The sequence below is a fragment of the Lepidochelys olivacea genome, assembly GCF_965140295.1.
Source record: "Lepidochelys olivacea isolate rLepOli2 genome assembly, chromosome: 10".
In the NCBI taxonomy this organism is placed as follows: domain Eukaryota; kingdom Metazoa; phylum Chordata; order Testudines; family Cheloniidae; genus Lepidochelys; species Lepidochelys olivacea.
Genome location: NC_140420.1, coordinates 76,302,006 through 76,318,398, shown reverse-complemented (window position 1 = coordinate 76,318,398; position 16,393 = coordinate 76,302,006). Strand labels below are relative to the sequence as shown.

Below are 16,393 nucleotides of genomic sequence, written 5' to 3'. Positions count from 1 at the left end.
ACTGAAAAGAGAGGTACTTGAAATATTAATTTGAGGGCTGAATCCTGGTCCTGTTGGAGTTCTGTGTTAACCAAAGCCATTGACTTCAAAGTAGCCAGGGTTTGTGCCTTTGTGTATTTGTGAAAAACTTTTGCTGCCTGATGCCAGGGTTCAAAAGGTGGCAATAGCAAAGGGCCAGTGGGATTCTTAACCCATGGGTTTGCTTTTCAGAATTTCTCCTATGGATACTGGGCAGCTGCCCTTTTTTTATTTTTACATTATCATATAATATGAATCACTTTTAAACATGATCTGGAGTCCATTGTACCTAGAAAAGTCTGAATGGTTTCAAAGCTAGCTAGTTACAGCAAAAACACAGCTCCGGACTTGCCAAAAATAGAAACCTGAATTTGAAACACAGGAGAAGATGAAATTGAGCTGCTGTTTCAGTATATCCTGCCTAGCTGTCTCCCCACACAGTCTTTGCTTGCATGCCCTTAAATCTGGGGCAGGGCCTCTTGAAAGCAACCTTTCAGACTCTTGAAGCTACATTGTGTAAACATCTTCAGCAATAATTTATCCTCCAGAAAGCAGCCAAACTAATGCTCCCATCCTGGTTAGGATTGCCTTAGATCTTAGTCTAAGCCCTACATTTTCTGTGTGTCTGCTCATGTGGCATCACACAATTAGAAACATAATGTGATCAGAAACATCATTTTAATCCTCTAATATTGACAGCTGAACTGCTAATTTTCCTCCCCCTTGTCTTTGGCCATATGTTATTAAGCTAAATACCAAAACTTCCACTTTTTGCTGGATGGTTTCTATATATGAGGAAATAATGCCAGTTTCAACACTTAAATTCTTCCCTAATCATCACAATTATGTCCCTCTCTTTTAAAATTGATATTGAAAAAAACAAAAATCTCTGTTGAAAAGGGGGGAATCCTGGTTTAATATAAACCTAAATGCAGAAAGTACAGATGAAACATTTTCAGTCTAGAAAATTCAGAGCAGCTACAAAAATGCTTTATATTTAAAGTGACTTATAAAAGCCTTCTGGAGGAACATATGACTTTGATATTTTTAAACCTTTGCTATGTAAGCAGCATTTTTGAAATATAGGCTCATTTGTGTTTGCGTTTTTTGTTTTTGTTTTTACTCCACTGTGAAAGGTTCTCATTGATTTTGTCTTGTAAAACTCCAGCCTGAGCAAGGTAAAGGGACATGCCCTCTTCAGATATACCTCTTTCTTCAGCCAACACAGAGGTTGTTTACTACTTTCTACTCTGAATAACATGCCAATCATCTGGAACCTCCCTTCATGCCACCCAATTGGTTCCTTTTGAAATTCCACCTTTATGCTTAGCTTTGCTACATGACTGGCTTATGGGCTTGTCAGTCAAATGGGCATCCCACCAAGATGCAGTAGCAGTATTAGGAACACAGTTGTTAACCAGGCTGCGGAGAGGTTATCCTTTCCTGTAAACAACAGGATGGTATATCCTGTTAAATAAATAAATAGATTTATAAAGGTGATGGGGGAATAGAGAAATGCACCCTCCACTGCACCAAGAGTTCTGTGCCAGCATTTAATTTTAAGAGGACTAAACAGTTGAAACCCTTTCAAGACCTTTTTGGTTTGAATCATATTTTTGTTACAGGTTTTCTAAAGCTGATTTACCCTCATTAATACAGGAGCTGTCTTCGTTGCCCTTTAAGAAAGCGCGCCAGGGTGACTGTGGCTTTCCTTAAAGACGAAGACCTGGGTGGAGGGGGAGGAGGGTTTTTTGTTGTTGCCCTTTGTGTGGCTCTGCTAGTTCTCGGAGCTCATGTACACAATTTGTATGTGCTATCATCTGTTCATCTCCAATTATACTAACAAGGGGAGTACTTGAATAGGATGGTACTAATTTGATATTAATAAAGGAGGTAGGACAGGCATGGCTGTTGAAATGTGCATAACGCTTTTTTTGTTTTGTGGGTGGGGGAAGTATTATATTCTGTTCTTCTTCTCTGTAGAGGCAAAGCCTTTTGTTTGTCTCCACTAAAGTTGTAGGTTTGAGATTGGGGAGCATTGGGAGAAAACAGGGCAGCTTTGTGTTAAAAAGTGTTTTTCTACCTTTTGCTGTGACCCGAATCAGGTTTCCCATTTCCAGTAGCACAATGTGCTCGTATTCAGCGTGATAGAGGAGTAGTGGACATGAATTATTTGTGACAAGGCTGCCTGGAATACGTGGAGTGGAGTTTTACATGGAATGGAATCCCTGCAGTATTGGAGGCTTCTGTGTTTGCTGCGAGACTCAAAGTAGGAAGCAAAGCTGACATAACATGGTGCATTGCACAGATAGGATTTTTTTTTTTAGGTGGCGCTTTCTGTGCTGTGGTTGGTCCCTAATTCTGTACTTGGATATATTTATCTTGCATGCCAGATGGGTTAATTTACAAATATCTTCCTTTTATGACAGGGTGAAGAGTCACTGACAGTAGGTCAGTTTCCTAATTAAAAGCCAGTGATTTGAATATTTGGTAATTAATGCTGTAGGGCATGGCTATGTAATCTACCAGTATTTTTCTAATGGCCTCTCTGGCCATTGTATGTATCTAACTTTGATTTGATGAGTGGCAGAGACTGGTGTACCTGGCAAATTTGCAGAGTTGACTTGATGGCGCAGCGATTTAGGAGCAATCAGTGTGGATCCCTTAGCAGCTCCTGAGCAGGCCACTGGCAAAGGTAGATGGCTATAGCTCTTCAAATGTGTCCCTGATAAATTCAGGTAGCTAAGAAGCAGGAATAAGACAAAACGTTTAGATAATAAACTGAAAGTCCAGTGGGGGTATTGTGATAAAAGCAAGTGCATATAATGTACCAAGGGCTTTCGGAACTAAAACCCCCTAGGAAAGGAACAAAATTGAGTTAGTTGTGAAACTTATTCATTTTGTTGACCCTAGCTATTAGTCATTTTAAATTATTTGAGACAGAAATAATAAATTGGAATTGCTAATCCTTTTTGCAATGTTTCAGGGCACCTACTTGTTCAGTAATTGGACTTCATTTACCCCCATTTTATTTAAATGTTACTTAAACAAATTCAGTAAAGCTTTGTTGCTGTTTTGTTAGATTTTTAGAATACTTCATTGTTCCAAAACGATAGGATACATTTTTGGCTAAAGGAAAAAAGCCGTGAAAGCCACAGTTATTTGAAATCCCTTGTATAAATAATTCTATCCTGTTCCAATGTGGAAAGGCAGAAAAAGTGATTGCTGATAAGATATAGCTACTTACATAGGGATCTTTCTAAATTCCAGCCATGAATGTGTGATTGGTCTTTTGATGGGCAAGAGGGAATACTCCAAAATGTCATTTGTTGTCCATATCCCCTATTAGCTTTCCCCAAACTCATTTGTCCACTCTGGCTCCTTTATTGTGCCTCCTGTTTCTTTTGGAATAACATCTCATCTAAATGATATGCAGCAAAATTGCACGTCAAGAAAAAATGTTCTGGTTGGAAAGAGTGTGAGGAAAAAAATATTACCTTGTCACAAACACACTTATTTCTGGGACCAGATGTCCTTAGTTAATTTTCTGAATTAAAGTGCAAAATGATACCCTGAATAATGCAGGCTGCCAGTTTACTAGTGACTCTGAAATGCTTTTTCTGTCAGAAATGAATTGCACTGGCTTGATTCTGAGCCAGGGCAATAAAAAGTTTCTGAATATGTGAAGTAACAAGAAGCAAAACAGGCTATGCTTTAGAAAGAACAGGCCAAAGAGATATGTTATGGTTTACACCTTGGAATGATTATCTTCTAGTAGTACATTTTGAAAAGCTCTTTTAAAAACGCGTGGAAAATTGTATGCAAGATGACTCAACAATGATTAACCTCCCCTCTTAAAAGCGATTTTTAACAATATTTTTAAAAAAACCCACAATTGAAGTCACGCGGTAAAATGCGTAGCCAAGATAAGAGCTGAACGTTGTTGCAGAATGAATAGGGTAGAAATTAGTATTTTTATTTACTTCTTAATTTTGCACACAGTGCTAACTTTCCATAAGGGTCAACATTTTTTGTCGTCTTTGCAAAGCTTTGTGAACTAAATGAGAGAAACAGACATTCCTTCTGTTTTTTGAGACTATCCTTATTTATTTTTTTAAGAGCCCATAAGTGTGGTCATGTGTTGTCCAGTGCATATACAGATGGGGGTTTTGTAAGTTTGCGATAGCTTTATATTGATTGTGGAAGAAGATATACTGTTCATGGAAAGGGGCAGAGTATATAGAAGAGAATGAAACAACTGATAAATATCCTGGTTCCAAATCCAGGCTTTAATTTTGCTTTAGAAAGACATTAAATGGGCACTACTGAAAATACATATTTGTAATCCTTGCTTGTAATACAAATTTTTACCAGTTTAATAATGTATTATTATTTAATTTATTTTTCATTATTCATGCTTGTTTTTTCACTTTTTTTTTTTCAGCATTTTACTTAGTTTGGACAAATAAAACAGACAGACTTGCCTTTTATAATGAGTTTCACCTCCTGCTTCTCATGTCCTTGCATGGTTCTGTTTGTATTCACAAAATACCATGGAGATGTTTACATTAAAAAAATGAAGGTTTCCAAATAAACGGAAACATATTTTATAACTTGCTCTTTTCTTTAACCCAAAATTCTGCACCTCAACCAAGTTGAGTATTCTCTAGTACATTCTTTCAACATTGGTATGACAATATACCTAACCATTTTTCCCCTGCCAAATTTCGTACTCTATTATGTAGTGCCTGGATTTTCTTTTCAGCCATTTCCTACAGACCGCTGAAGGCATTGTACTCTGGAAACATGCTCCTTTTTCTGTGGTGCTGCATAGCATCCTTTGGCAGTGCTTTCAAATAGGATTCCCATCTAGTAGGGAACAGATTGGGATTTTGGAAACTGGAATTAAGAGAATAGGTTAGATTAAACGGCTGCTTTCGTTTGAGAAATGTAAATATTCCCTTATTCTATGGAGACATTCTTAAGGAGGGTCCAAAATGTCACCTGCATCCTTAAGTTTTTTTTACATGTGATCACCACAGTCATTAAGGAAGAACTACCAACTGCCCAGACTAGACATCAAATCCCAGTAGGTGAGCTGAGCCAACCTAAAGAAAACAAATTCCGGCTTCTCAGGCACTGACTTCTCTTCCATCTCAGTCCCCTTCTGGCTTTCTAGCACAAAGGAGGCGGGGCGGGGGGGGGGGGGAAGCAGTGGGGCAATGTGTCTTGTGCATCTGCATTCCTTAGTCTAGCTAGCATGCCCAGATTCCTGGATGTGCTGTTCAGATCATTAATGAGAGATTTTTCAATCAATATCAGTCTTTGTTTTGGAGATAGGTATGTTTACAGCTATTAATTGTAAAGAGGATCAGATCTCAACTTGTTATAATGTCCCTCTGAATTTATTTGATATCCACTGACTGTAACAAGAAAAAAAAATCATAGCTCAGGACAATAGACCTTTGTAGTTCAGAGTCCTTCATAACAAATGACAGGGCCAGGAACAGGGTGGTTTGATGGTGTCTGATTGAAAGGTAGCATTCAGTGCAGGGAATAAAGCAAAGGTAAAATCTGGTCATGACTTTTGAGGACTGAAGATTTTTTACATCTATACTAGAATCTCTATTGCAGCTCTGATTTTTATGTGATTTTTATCATTTGAAAATGCCTTTGTGTGAATTTTTAATTTCTTCCTTCCACCAGCTACTACTGTAGCTAGGCCCATTAGTTGAGCTGCTGGAAATGGAGATCTTGCTGCCAATAAAAGTAGGAGATTTAGATTAGTTTTCTGTTGTTCATATTCTGAATGCACGCATGTGCACACAAATACATTTAAAAAAAAATATCCACACCCAAAATCCATTCACAAACCCTAAATACGTGTGCTAGTATATGGTTTAGAAAACTTACTAATGATATACAGCACATTGCTAACTACAAAATTCTCAGATATCATTAAACTTAAGCAGCTGTGTTAAAACACAGGCAGAGTTAGCACAAATAACCAGCAGCTATTTTTCTGAACCCAGTCTTATGCCCAGTGCAGCATTTATCTAGATGACTGCAGATCTGCACTTTTTTTCTGTTTTCTCCTTGTCTCCTCCCCAAGGCTTGCTTCTACCAAACATATAGCAGGAATGTGCTGTGGTGGATGTCAGAGGCAAACTAATGGATCTTTTTGTTCTGTCTAGACTTCTAAGATCAGTGTTGACAATAAATAAAGCAAGAAAATCAGATGAATTAAGAAAGCACTGTGATAAATGCCTGTAACAATAGCATTGTTTAAAATATAGAGAATACAACTGAATTCTTTTGTTATGGTTGAGTCCTGTGTTTTGAGACAGTTCAAGGTTGCTTATGGGGCTTGCTGCTATGCCCTTATCAAGAATTTTATGAATATGAGACAAAAATGTTGGTTAGAGTGTAACCTTTTGGAATTGGAACAGAGTACGTGTTGAGTGGATTATGAAGGTGAAAGTCTAAAAGCATTTAATTTATGGAAAACATTTATCTTTGCATGGAATACTTTTAGGAGTTTGTTGTTTTGTAGAATATTGATTAAAACAGACCCCAGAAACAGCAATACTGTGTGGTATTTAATTATTTTTACAGATCAGAATAGTTTTTTAATAAGAGTGTCTCAGATTATCATTGAGAATACTCTGAATAGAAACCCATTACACCACCTTCTTTCTTAAATACACAAAATGGAAGGATGAGATCAAGTGTGTACCCCTGTGGTAAAATCCCTTGCCTCAGTGTGTATGATGTACAATTGTACATCTGTCTTTGTTTAATTCAGCATGTTTTCCTTTTTCTGTAACAGAAACAGGACATTTTTATTCTTTGTTGTAGCACATACGCACCATGCTGAGAGCTTTTATTATGATAAAAATGGCATAGTACACAACCTTCACTGGCACTAACTGGATAGCTTTCAGAGAAAAACACAAAGCAATGATATTACGAATAGGTAGGTATAAGAGTTCACTGACAGCAAAGTGAAAACAGTGGGTTAAAACTGACCCTATTAAGGTTTGGGCTACACTTGAAAATTATGTTGGCTTATCTTCATGGGTCAAGGATGTGAAAAAAATTACACCTCTGACTTAGTTAGCTATGCCAACCTGACCCGCATGTAGACACAGCTACCTTGATGGAGGAATGTTTCTGTCAACACAGCTCTCTTTATTTAAGGAGGTTGTATTCCTACACTGATGTAAAAACCCCTTCTGTCAGTTTAGACTGTATCTACACTCCTGATTTATGGAAGCACAGGAACGGCGAGGTGTCGGAATAGTCTCTGTAGTGTAGACATACCCCTACCCTTTATACAATTTGTCTGTTTCTCTGAAATGTTAGCATTAAAGAACCAGTGTGTTAAGAAATAAAATCACTTTACCTGTACTCCTTGTTGTTGTGTCCAAGTGGTGCCACCACATGCTGGGATTTGTGCAAGTCCATAGAAAGTCACATTACTGTCCCCAAAAGCTCGCAATCTAATATAAGCAACATAGCAACAAGGGTGAGGCTACAATAAGTAATAGCAGCTTTACAGCTCAGAGAAGAGGTTCCATATGTAAGGAGAGGCATTGACGTGTGATGCAATTAAATAGCTTGAAATCACCCTTTATGGATTTTTATAAAGGGAAGTCTATACGTAAGGAATAGTGCTGGAGATACGTTAGGAGTCTTTTTTCAAATTTGTTAAACTGCATGTATATGTTTTTAAAATTTACATATCTGCTACATCTCTGCTTTATCTTAAGCGAGTGACTTTGTGTAGGCAAAAGCATTTTACTGATTTTTCTAGATGTAAACAAATTAAATCTCAAATTGATAGTCATGTTTTAAAATTCCCAATACTGATCTTCCTTTTAAAATTATTATTATGCATGTTTAATAGAATGTAATATGTGTGCAGAGTTTTAAAGAAGAGATTTCTATTAAGTTCTGATACCGTGTGTGAGTTCGGTGCCTCAAAATCCTCTCAAGGCACCCTGAAAGATGTGCCAAGACAGTGTGTCTCCTTCTGCCTGGTGTGGTAAGCAGGTCAGTGCTGTTTGTGTTGGTGAGGCAGTGAGCCTGTGTGTGTGTGGAGGGAGGAGGAGGACGACATATCATGTGACTTCACTCCAGACTCATAAACAACTGTCATGTGGTCTCTCAGACCTTCAATGCTCAGTGCGCAGGAGTACAAAAGCAGCAACACTATCCCTTTGGAACTCCTCTGTCAGTTGCCATCAGTTGATGTTGATGTTAGCATTTAGGAGTGAACAGTGACTGGAACAATGCATCACTTTTTATGTTTCCATATTGAAACTTTTCCGTTTGGTCTAGACTTAAATACATCCTGTGTCTTGTTCATACTATGAAAAAGAGGAGGGTTGGGGTGTGTGCTCCAGTAAGTTAATTGGCCTGGAATAGACAAGGGTTGTTGACTCTATCCCGAAGTTTGTGTAAGCAGACAGAGCTGACTAAAATGCATCTGATTTTCAGTTTGGGATTAAATAAACTACGAAGCATGTCAGTAGTGTTAGTCCTGAGTGTGATATTAGAGAATTTTTTGATGCACATAGAATGGTGTACATACTCTGGATTTCAAAGGAGTCGTTCTGTAAATTTTTCATACTTAACAAATATAGACTTTTTAAGAGAACTGACTTTTGATAGAAAAAGTGTTCGCTGCTTGGTTTCTCTCACTATAATCCGTGAAAGTCTAGCACACTGGATGGTAGGCTGTTCATTGGAACATTCTGTTTACCTTTTGTTATATTTCAAAAGCATTTTGTTTGAAGTTTAATCACTACTAGATATCTCTTGTGTTGAGCCTGTTGATTTACTTATGCGGACATTGAAAATTCGAATGCATTACCATCTTTGAGAGCCCATATTCTGTACTTCCTCGGTGAGGACATACCATTGGTCATGAGATCATACTTTTCTCCTAAATAAATTTCACTTGTAGCCTTTGTCTTTAATGCAGCTTCAGGCATTGGAATCTGTTTTGTAGTTTTTTTGGAAGCTGTTGCTGAATGTCAGTAGTGCTATTTTATCAAATTAACCACAACCTAAATGTACAGAAGCCAGATGAGAGCTTGTCTGAATTCTGCATTCATGCTGTTTATCCAGACTGCTACTATTAATAATAATTTAATGATGCTCTGTTCTTATTTATTATTTGTGTATGTGTGTGTGTGTGTGTGTGTGTGTGTGTGTGTGTGTATAGATAAATATAATGGTATGAATGAATCACCCAAACTGTTTTGGGCACTTCGCCGAAACAGAATAAAACCACCCCCTGTCCCCAGTAGCTTGCTATGTCAATGGACACTACTATATTGTACAGCCAAAGCAGTGGTCCCCAAACTGTGGAGTGTGCCCTCCTGTGGGGGGCACAGAGGAACATTCGGGGATACGCTGTAGGGCCCAGGCCAGCCCCTGGGGGGGGGGCAGAAGCGCCACCCAGCCCCGCTCTGCCCCCAGATCTGCTGCAGCCCTGGCTCCAGCCCCAAACACGGTCCCAGCTCAGCTCCAGCCCCTGACTGTGGCCCTGGCTCCCAACCCCAGCTGCAACTCTGCTCCCAGCCCAGCTCCTGACTGTGGGATCCTGAGAGATTACAGGACTCCTCGCAAAGATGTAATGCTCATGTTAATTCCTTTTAATCTCTCTCTTCCCCCCCACCCCCACCGGTTTATAGGGAATAATTTAGCAGATCTTTGTTTTGAGGGCTTGTGGCAAGGAAGGGTTTGAAGTTGCAGAGGGAGATAATCCAGGCCAGGAGGGGACTGTGGGAAAAGACTGGGGGTGCTTGTGGGAGGCAAGAATTAAGGGATGTGGGAGGTGGTAGAACTGGCAGAGTGTAGTGTATGAAAAGGAGAATCCTGGAAATGCATCCGATGAAGTGAGCTGTAGCTCACGAAAGCTTATGCTCAATTAAATTGGTTAGTCTTTAAGGTGCCACAAGTACTTCTTTTCTTTTTGTGAATACAGACTAACACGGCTGCTACTCTGAAACCTGGAAAGGAGGGTGAGTTTGAATTTGATATGATGGGAGGAATGAGGAGCCAGTGCAGGGTCTGGAGAATGGGGAGTGACGGAGGAGGCGATTTCTGAATCTTAGCATGCTAGGTGGCAGAGGATCCCATTTTGAATTGCTACATTTAAAAGAAATTCAGTCTTGAGTGGTCAGTGCCAGGTTTTTCTTGTGTTGAGCCTTTTGAATGTTTTGTTATCTATTGCACCAAGAGCATCTAGTGCTTTTTAAAATATTTTCTCTGCCTCAGAAGTATTTTACTGCTGAACAACACAGTGACCTGCTTGTTCTCTAAGCACCAAATAAATTTGTTAGTCTCTAAGGTGCCACAAGTACTCCTTTTCTTTTTTCTAAACCATGTTGTCCTTTTTTTGCTGGCCCCTGGGAGAAAGGGATGGTCTTGAGAAGAGGACCTTCTACTGAGCCTCCAGATACCTAGGTTCCGTTCCCAGTTCTGTCACAGCTCTGCTATGTGGCCGTGGGCAAGTCACTTTACGTCTGTGTGTCTGTTACCTCATTGGGGAAATGTTGATACTACATCCCCACCTCTTGGGAAAGCCGAAGATTAGTTCACCAACGTTTGAGAGTGACTCAGGTACTGTGATGATCGCCAAAGAAAAGCCTGCAAATGAATAAACAGTATGACTGTCTAGTGGGAGCAATATGTACTTTGGAGGATGGATGGGGGCTGGGGGATGAAGGCCAGCAAGACAGAATGGAAATCCTGTGTGTCCCAAACTGACTAAATCCTCTCCACCCCAAAAAAGAAACAATCACAAACAGTTAGCTCATGCTGGCGAATATATAAGAAGCAAAAAGGCAGATGAACAGGTTTCTCTCAACATTAATAAAGAAAGATATTAATGGCATTATTCTTTGTTTACAAATAATTACCGGCCTGTGACTGAGTTCTAAATATTCAACAGAATTTTAAAGCGTTGACATTTGCTTGATCAATAGTCAGTCTGTGTGGATCTGTAGTAAAGGGTAAGAAACAAAATTGTGTTTCAAATTTCGGTACAGTCTTTAGACAGTAGCCAAAGGTTCATGTGCCAAATTACTTTAATTAAAAAAAAAAAAAAAAAAAGAGAGAGAGAGCGAGAGAGTGATTGATTTAGGGGTCTCTGGCTCTTCAAAATACATTATTGAGGACTTTGTTGAAAGATGAAATCTATTAGATATGCACTTCCTTATCACGAAAAGCCTAAAGTTCTCCAGTGTATAGAACTAAATTGTTTCCTTTTCTCTGATGCATTTCATAGTCCTCCTTCCAGGCTAACTCTTACATTAAATTAATCCAGCTCTGACTCGCATACATTTATCATGATTTTTCACAGTAAGGTCACTGGTTCAGGGCCTGCTATATCTGGTCAGGTGAGCCTCATCACTTCCTTCAGTCATGAAGATGTATTTGTTCTGCATCAAAGACAGTAACTGTTTTGATCATTTAAAATTGGAATAATCTTCATCACAATGGGATTTGAACGGAATGTGTTTTTTATCACAGCTGCCTTCCTGAGATTGGATCTGGTTGATTTTAGGTTTCAGGGGATTGATTTTATACATTCTTGAAGCCTTAATGAGTCTGTTCATCTGCAGTTGCTGGTAAGAACCACTGACACTCAAACGTACATCCCCAACCCAAACCAGCCTAGTTTTTAAAACTCATTTAAAAAAATCTGGCTTTTGCTTTGCCCTCTTTTTGTCATGTATGTACTGCCAGCTGAGTAAGTGTTCAGACCCGCAGGTCCCCCGAGTAGTATTTGGTAATACTATACAATGGGCTGTAATTTGGCTCTTAAGAAGGAGGAGCACGAAAACATTCAGTTTATATCAAATGTATTTTGGGGGAAGCAGGAGTCTCAGGTAATGATTACAGGGGATTGGATATCAAGACAATCGAGCTCTTCTATTCCCAGCTCTGTCGCTGATTCAGAGTAACCTTGGATAACTGATCCTCTTGTTGCCTTAATTTCCCGTTTCAAAATTGGCATAAAAATTCCCACTTTGGATTTAATGCTTCAGAAAGCATTTTGAGAACTGCTGATTAAAAGGCACTGTATAAATGCAAAGTATATATTTTCCCATCTTTAAGCTTTCAGTGAAGTTTAATTTGGAGGAGTCAGGGCCAAGAGGCTGATACTAGCAAGAACGTGTTCTTAAAAATGAAAAGAAAGGAACAGAAGTTTTGAAGGAGGAAACATCGGTTTAAAAGATTTTTTTTAAAAGAGCTTCACAGTAAAACTGTCAATGGATTAAAAGTTCCCCTTGTGCAGGAGGGAAGATGTGGGGTGCGTGGTGGGTGGAAAGCAGAAAGGTGAGACAATTCCCAGTTCTGAGATCCTTTTGGAACAGTTAATCCTCCTGCACTAACGTGACACCAATGAAACCTACTTCTTTGGGGACCTTCTCATAAAAGTCGGGTGGTTTTTTTCATCTTTTTGGGTTTTTTGTTCATCATTTAACAACCCAGTTTTTTCTCTGGTGTGTAGACAAAATGCATCAAACTAATCTGGGAGATATTTGAGCTGAATATGTATTGACAATAGCAGCTCTTCTCCATCTCCCCTGAAATGTCGTCTCTAATTTATAAAAACAAACTGCTTAAAAAGAAAGCCCTTGAACTTTGTGCAGAAATCTGTTGCTATGTAATTTGCAATTTAAATGATACTTTGCTATATTTGACTAGAGGCAAAATCAGCTATCTTATTCCTATCCAATTTAATGCTTATAGCTTTGGGGGGGTGTTGTCGTTCCAAAGAGGGGACGAACTTGGAGTATTTCCTTTTTTTCTGGCTTTTTTTGTTTTTTGAGGCCCTACTAGCAAAGAGGGTATGCAAAGAATTCAATCCCTTTCCCTTCATTATTCTTCTACCAAAGTTCAGCCCTGGTTTACACACACACTTGTACTTAGGCAGAGGTGTGATTTTTAAACCGATTTGTCCGGCCAGGTATTTGTACTGCTTTAACTAATAGTTTTTAAACTGATTCTACTTAATCGAGTGACCTGTGTGGTATATGGACACAAGGCCTCTATCAATCCAGGAATTCACGGTTCGGTTTTTTACACTAAGCAGCATCTTACCTGCTACGAGCCTTGGAAGGGAAAAAAGGGATTTTAATAGTGAAAATCTCCACAGGCTTCCTGTCCTGTGTGGTGGTATTACATGATCTCATGACATAGCTAGGCCTATATAGACTAGACCAGAGGTGAGCAAACTATGGCCCATGGGTCATATCCGGCCCACGGGACTGTGCTGCCCAGCCCTTGAGCTCCCGGCCACTCTCCTGCTGTCCCCACACCCCTGCAGCCTCACCTCGCTGCACCACCAGCGCTCTGGCCCGCTGCTCCTGCCAGGCAGCGCTGCGGCGTGGCTGCCAGCTCCTGCTGCTCTGAGAGCGACATGGTAAGGGGGTGGGGAGTGGGAGGGTTGGATAAGGGGCAGGGGGTCCTGGGGAGCAGTCAGGACAGGGGATGGTTGGATGGGGCGGAGGTTCTGGGGGTGGGGGGCAGTCAGGGGACAGGGAACAGGGGGGTTGGATAGGCATGGGAGTCCCGGGGGCCGGGCAGGGGTGTGGATAGGGATGGGGGCAGTCAGGGGACAGGGAGCAGGGGGCTTGGATTGGGGGTGGGGTCCCGGGGGAGCGGTTGGGGCGCGGGTCCTGGGAGGGGACGGTCAGGGGACAAGGAGCGGGGGGTAGGGGGCGTTGGATGGGTCGGGCGTTCTGAGGGGAGCAGTCGGGGGGGGGGGAAGTAGGAGGGGGTGGATGGAGGCAGGGGCCAGGCAGTTTGGGATGGCACAGCCGTCCCTACCCGGCCCTCCATACAGTTTTGCACCCCAATGTGGCCCTCGGGCCAAAAAATTTGCCCACCCCTGGACGAGACCTACTTGCTTCCAAAAACAAGTCACCTAGCTGTTTTTCCAGACAGATGGATTTACGGGCCAAGGTGACAGATACTCTCTCATCTGTATGTCTTCCTGTGGGACAATACCACTAGACCCTTAATAGCCAAGAATATGTAGTGCAGGGGTGGCCGACCTGTGGCTCCGGAGCCACATGCGGCTCTTCAGAGGTTAATATGCAGCTCCTTGCATAGACACCAGCTCCGGGGCTGGATCTACAGGCGCCAAGTTTCCAGTGTGCTACAGGGTGCTCACTGCTCAACCCCTGGCGCTGCCCCAGCCCCACTTCACTCCTTCCCCCAAGGCCCCTGCCCTTTCCCCTGAGTCTGCCACGCCCTTGCTGCTCCTCCTTCCTTCCCCCTCCAAGCCTCCTGCACACTACAAAACAGCTGATCGTGGCGGGTGGGAGGCACAGGGATGGAGGGTTAGGTGCTGATTGGCGGTGCTGCTGGTGAAGGGGAGGGATGGGGGATAGAGCTGCCGGTGGGATGGGGGGTAGAGCTGATGGGGGGCTGCTGCCGTGTTACTGTGGCTCTTTGGCAATGCACATTGGTAAATTCTGGCTCTTTCTTAGGTGCAGATTGGCCACCCCTGATACAGTGCTTGGACTGCATTAACTTAATTTGGATCAGCTTTATTTCTTACAGTGTAGAAAATATTTATTATCACAGTTTGCATACTTGATATATTCTCTGAATATGTTGACAGAGGATGGAAGAGGCTGAATATTTTAGTAGGAAGAACACTGCATAGATTGAGAAGTATGCCTTTAATAACTTGCCCTCTGTAACCAAGGGCATCTGCAATCTGTTGGCTGAATGTGAACCAAGATTGGGAGGGATTTGAATTGTCACAATGTTTACTGCAATATGGTTGGGAACTAAAACGATAATGCCTGAGATTTGCATTTCTTGGCAATGTTTCAGGTGTGCAGGTGTTTGTAGGTGAAGTGAGCTGTAGCTCACGAGAGCTTATGCTCAAATAAATTGGTTAGTCTCTAAGGTGCCACAAGTACTCCTTTTCTTTTTGCGAATACAGACTAACACGGCTGTTACTCTGAAACCTGTAAGTTTAGTAATTTCTAGGGCAAACAAAGCCATGTACAAACCCTGCATGCAGCCTGTGCTAATTGTAACTACTGGTTACATAATTTGGTGATATCTTTCTGTGTAGTTTAGATGAAAGGTGGATATCACCTCTTCCCTCATTCTTGATACCCCTTACCTCTGCTAAACGTGAAACATGTTCACCAAAATATTACTTTAAAAAAACCAAAAACCTGGAAGTATGTAGGTTAAATTGGAAAGTTTGTCTGGAAAAGAGTCCCAAAGCTTGGAGTTTTACAGCACAATTCAAAAATATTATACAGTGTGCGTGAGTCCCTCCCGCCCCTCTTCCTTCCCCCCCCCCCGAGTCTATTACAATTTTAAAAAGATATGCTACACCTTGCTATGCTCAACTCATCAAAGAGACTTTTTAACATTTCCTTCCTCCATTATTTGGATAGAAGGGAAAATACTTCCAAATATGTTTTATTCGTTCTCTCAAAGTGAATAGCACTCGAGCCCCCTGGGATAATTTTAGGTTTTCTTCTTGCTGAATGGGAGGTGACTTCTTTAATAGCTTTTAAAAAGTTTGTCTTGTATACAGACATGTGCAAAACGATGGAAAGCAGAATTAAGCCAGTAACTTTATTGTGTAAATGGTGGAAAGGACTAATTTTTCTTACGAGCACGTGACGCATGAGAGATGCTTGTTACCTTGGCAGCTTTGTTGTTAAGTAAAACACAATTTAAAAAAATAAAATAAAATAAAAACAAAACACATACACCCTCACACTGGAAAAAAATGGTAAAACATCCTGCTTCTGTGTACATAGAAAATCTGCTGTATGACTGTATACTTGGAGCAATGACCCTGATCCTAGGATGAAAGGGAAGATGAGCTGGGTGTTTCCATTTTGCATCTTCATGATGAGAATTGAATTTACAAGCAGTATAGAACAAGTATGACCATGATGGCAATTAACAAATGATGACTTCAGTCCTTGCCTTTTGTTTCAGGATGTTATAATTGTTTGCAAAACATGTTCTGGTTTTCTGTTGCTTGCTAGTACTTGTTCTGAGTGCATGTAAAACACAAACAAACCAAGTGGGATGGTTTATGCCAATTCACAGCAACACCTCTTCTAACAGCTTGTGTTTTAAAGGCAATGCTTTAGGATGCTCTGTTGAACTTTGAAGATAGCAGCTGCTTCGGCTTAGTATCCAAATCCACCTATGTTGCTCTACATCTTTTTATTTTATTTTTTCCTTTTTAGAAAGGAGTTCTAAAACATTCAATATATATGTTTTGTGACTTCAGGATAAGGCATCTGAAGCAAGATTTTATGTTTACTAAATGGAAACTTAGTCCATGATTTGTGTAGAC

The 16,393-nt window shown here is 40.7% G+C and overlaps 1 protein-coding gene and 1 long non-coding RNA gene across 2 annotated transcripts in view; one reads left to right on the top strand and one right to left on the bottom strand.

Annotated features, from left to right (window-relative positions):
- IGF1R (insulin like growth factor 1 receptor) overlaps positions 1 to 16,393 on the top strand; it is a 281,321-nt gene that overhangs the window by 185,757 nt on the left and 79,171 nt on the right. The gene's annotated exons all lie outside the window — the stretch shown is intronic.
- LOC311527967 lies at positions 4,438 to 8,097 on the bottom strand. Its single transcript, XR_014713481.1, has 3 exons — positions 7,982 to 8,097; positions 7,424 to 7,520; positions 4,438 to 4,917 (listed from the first exon to the last, which is right to left on the bottom strand). It is a non-coding gene; the product is annotated as an uncharacterized lncRNA (long non-coding RNA).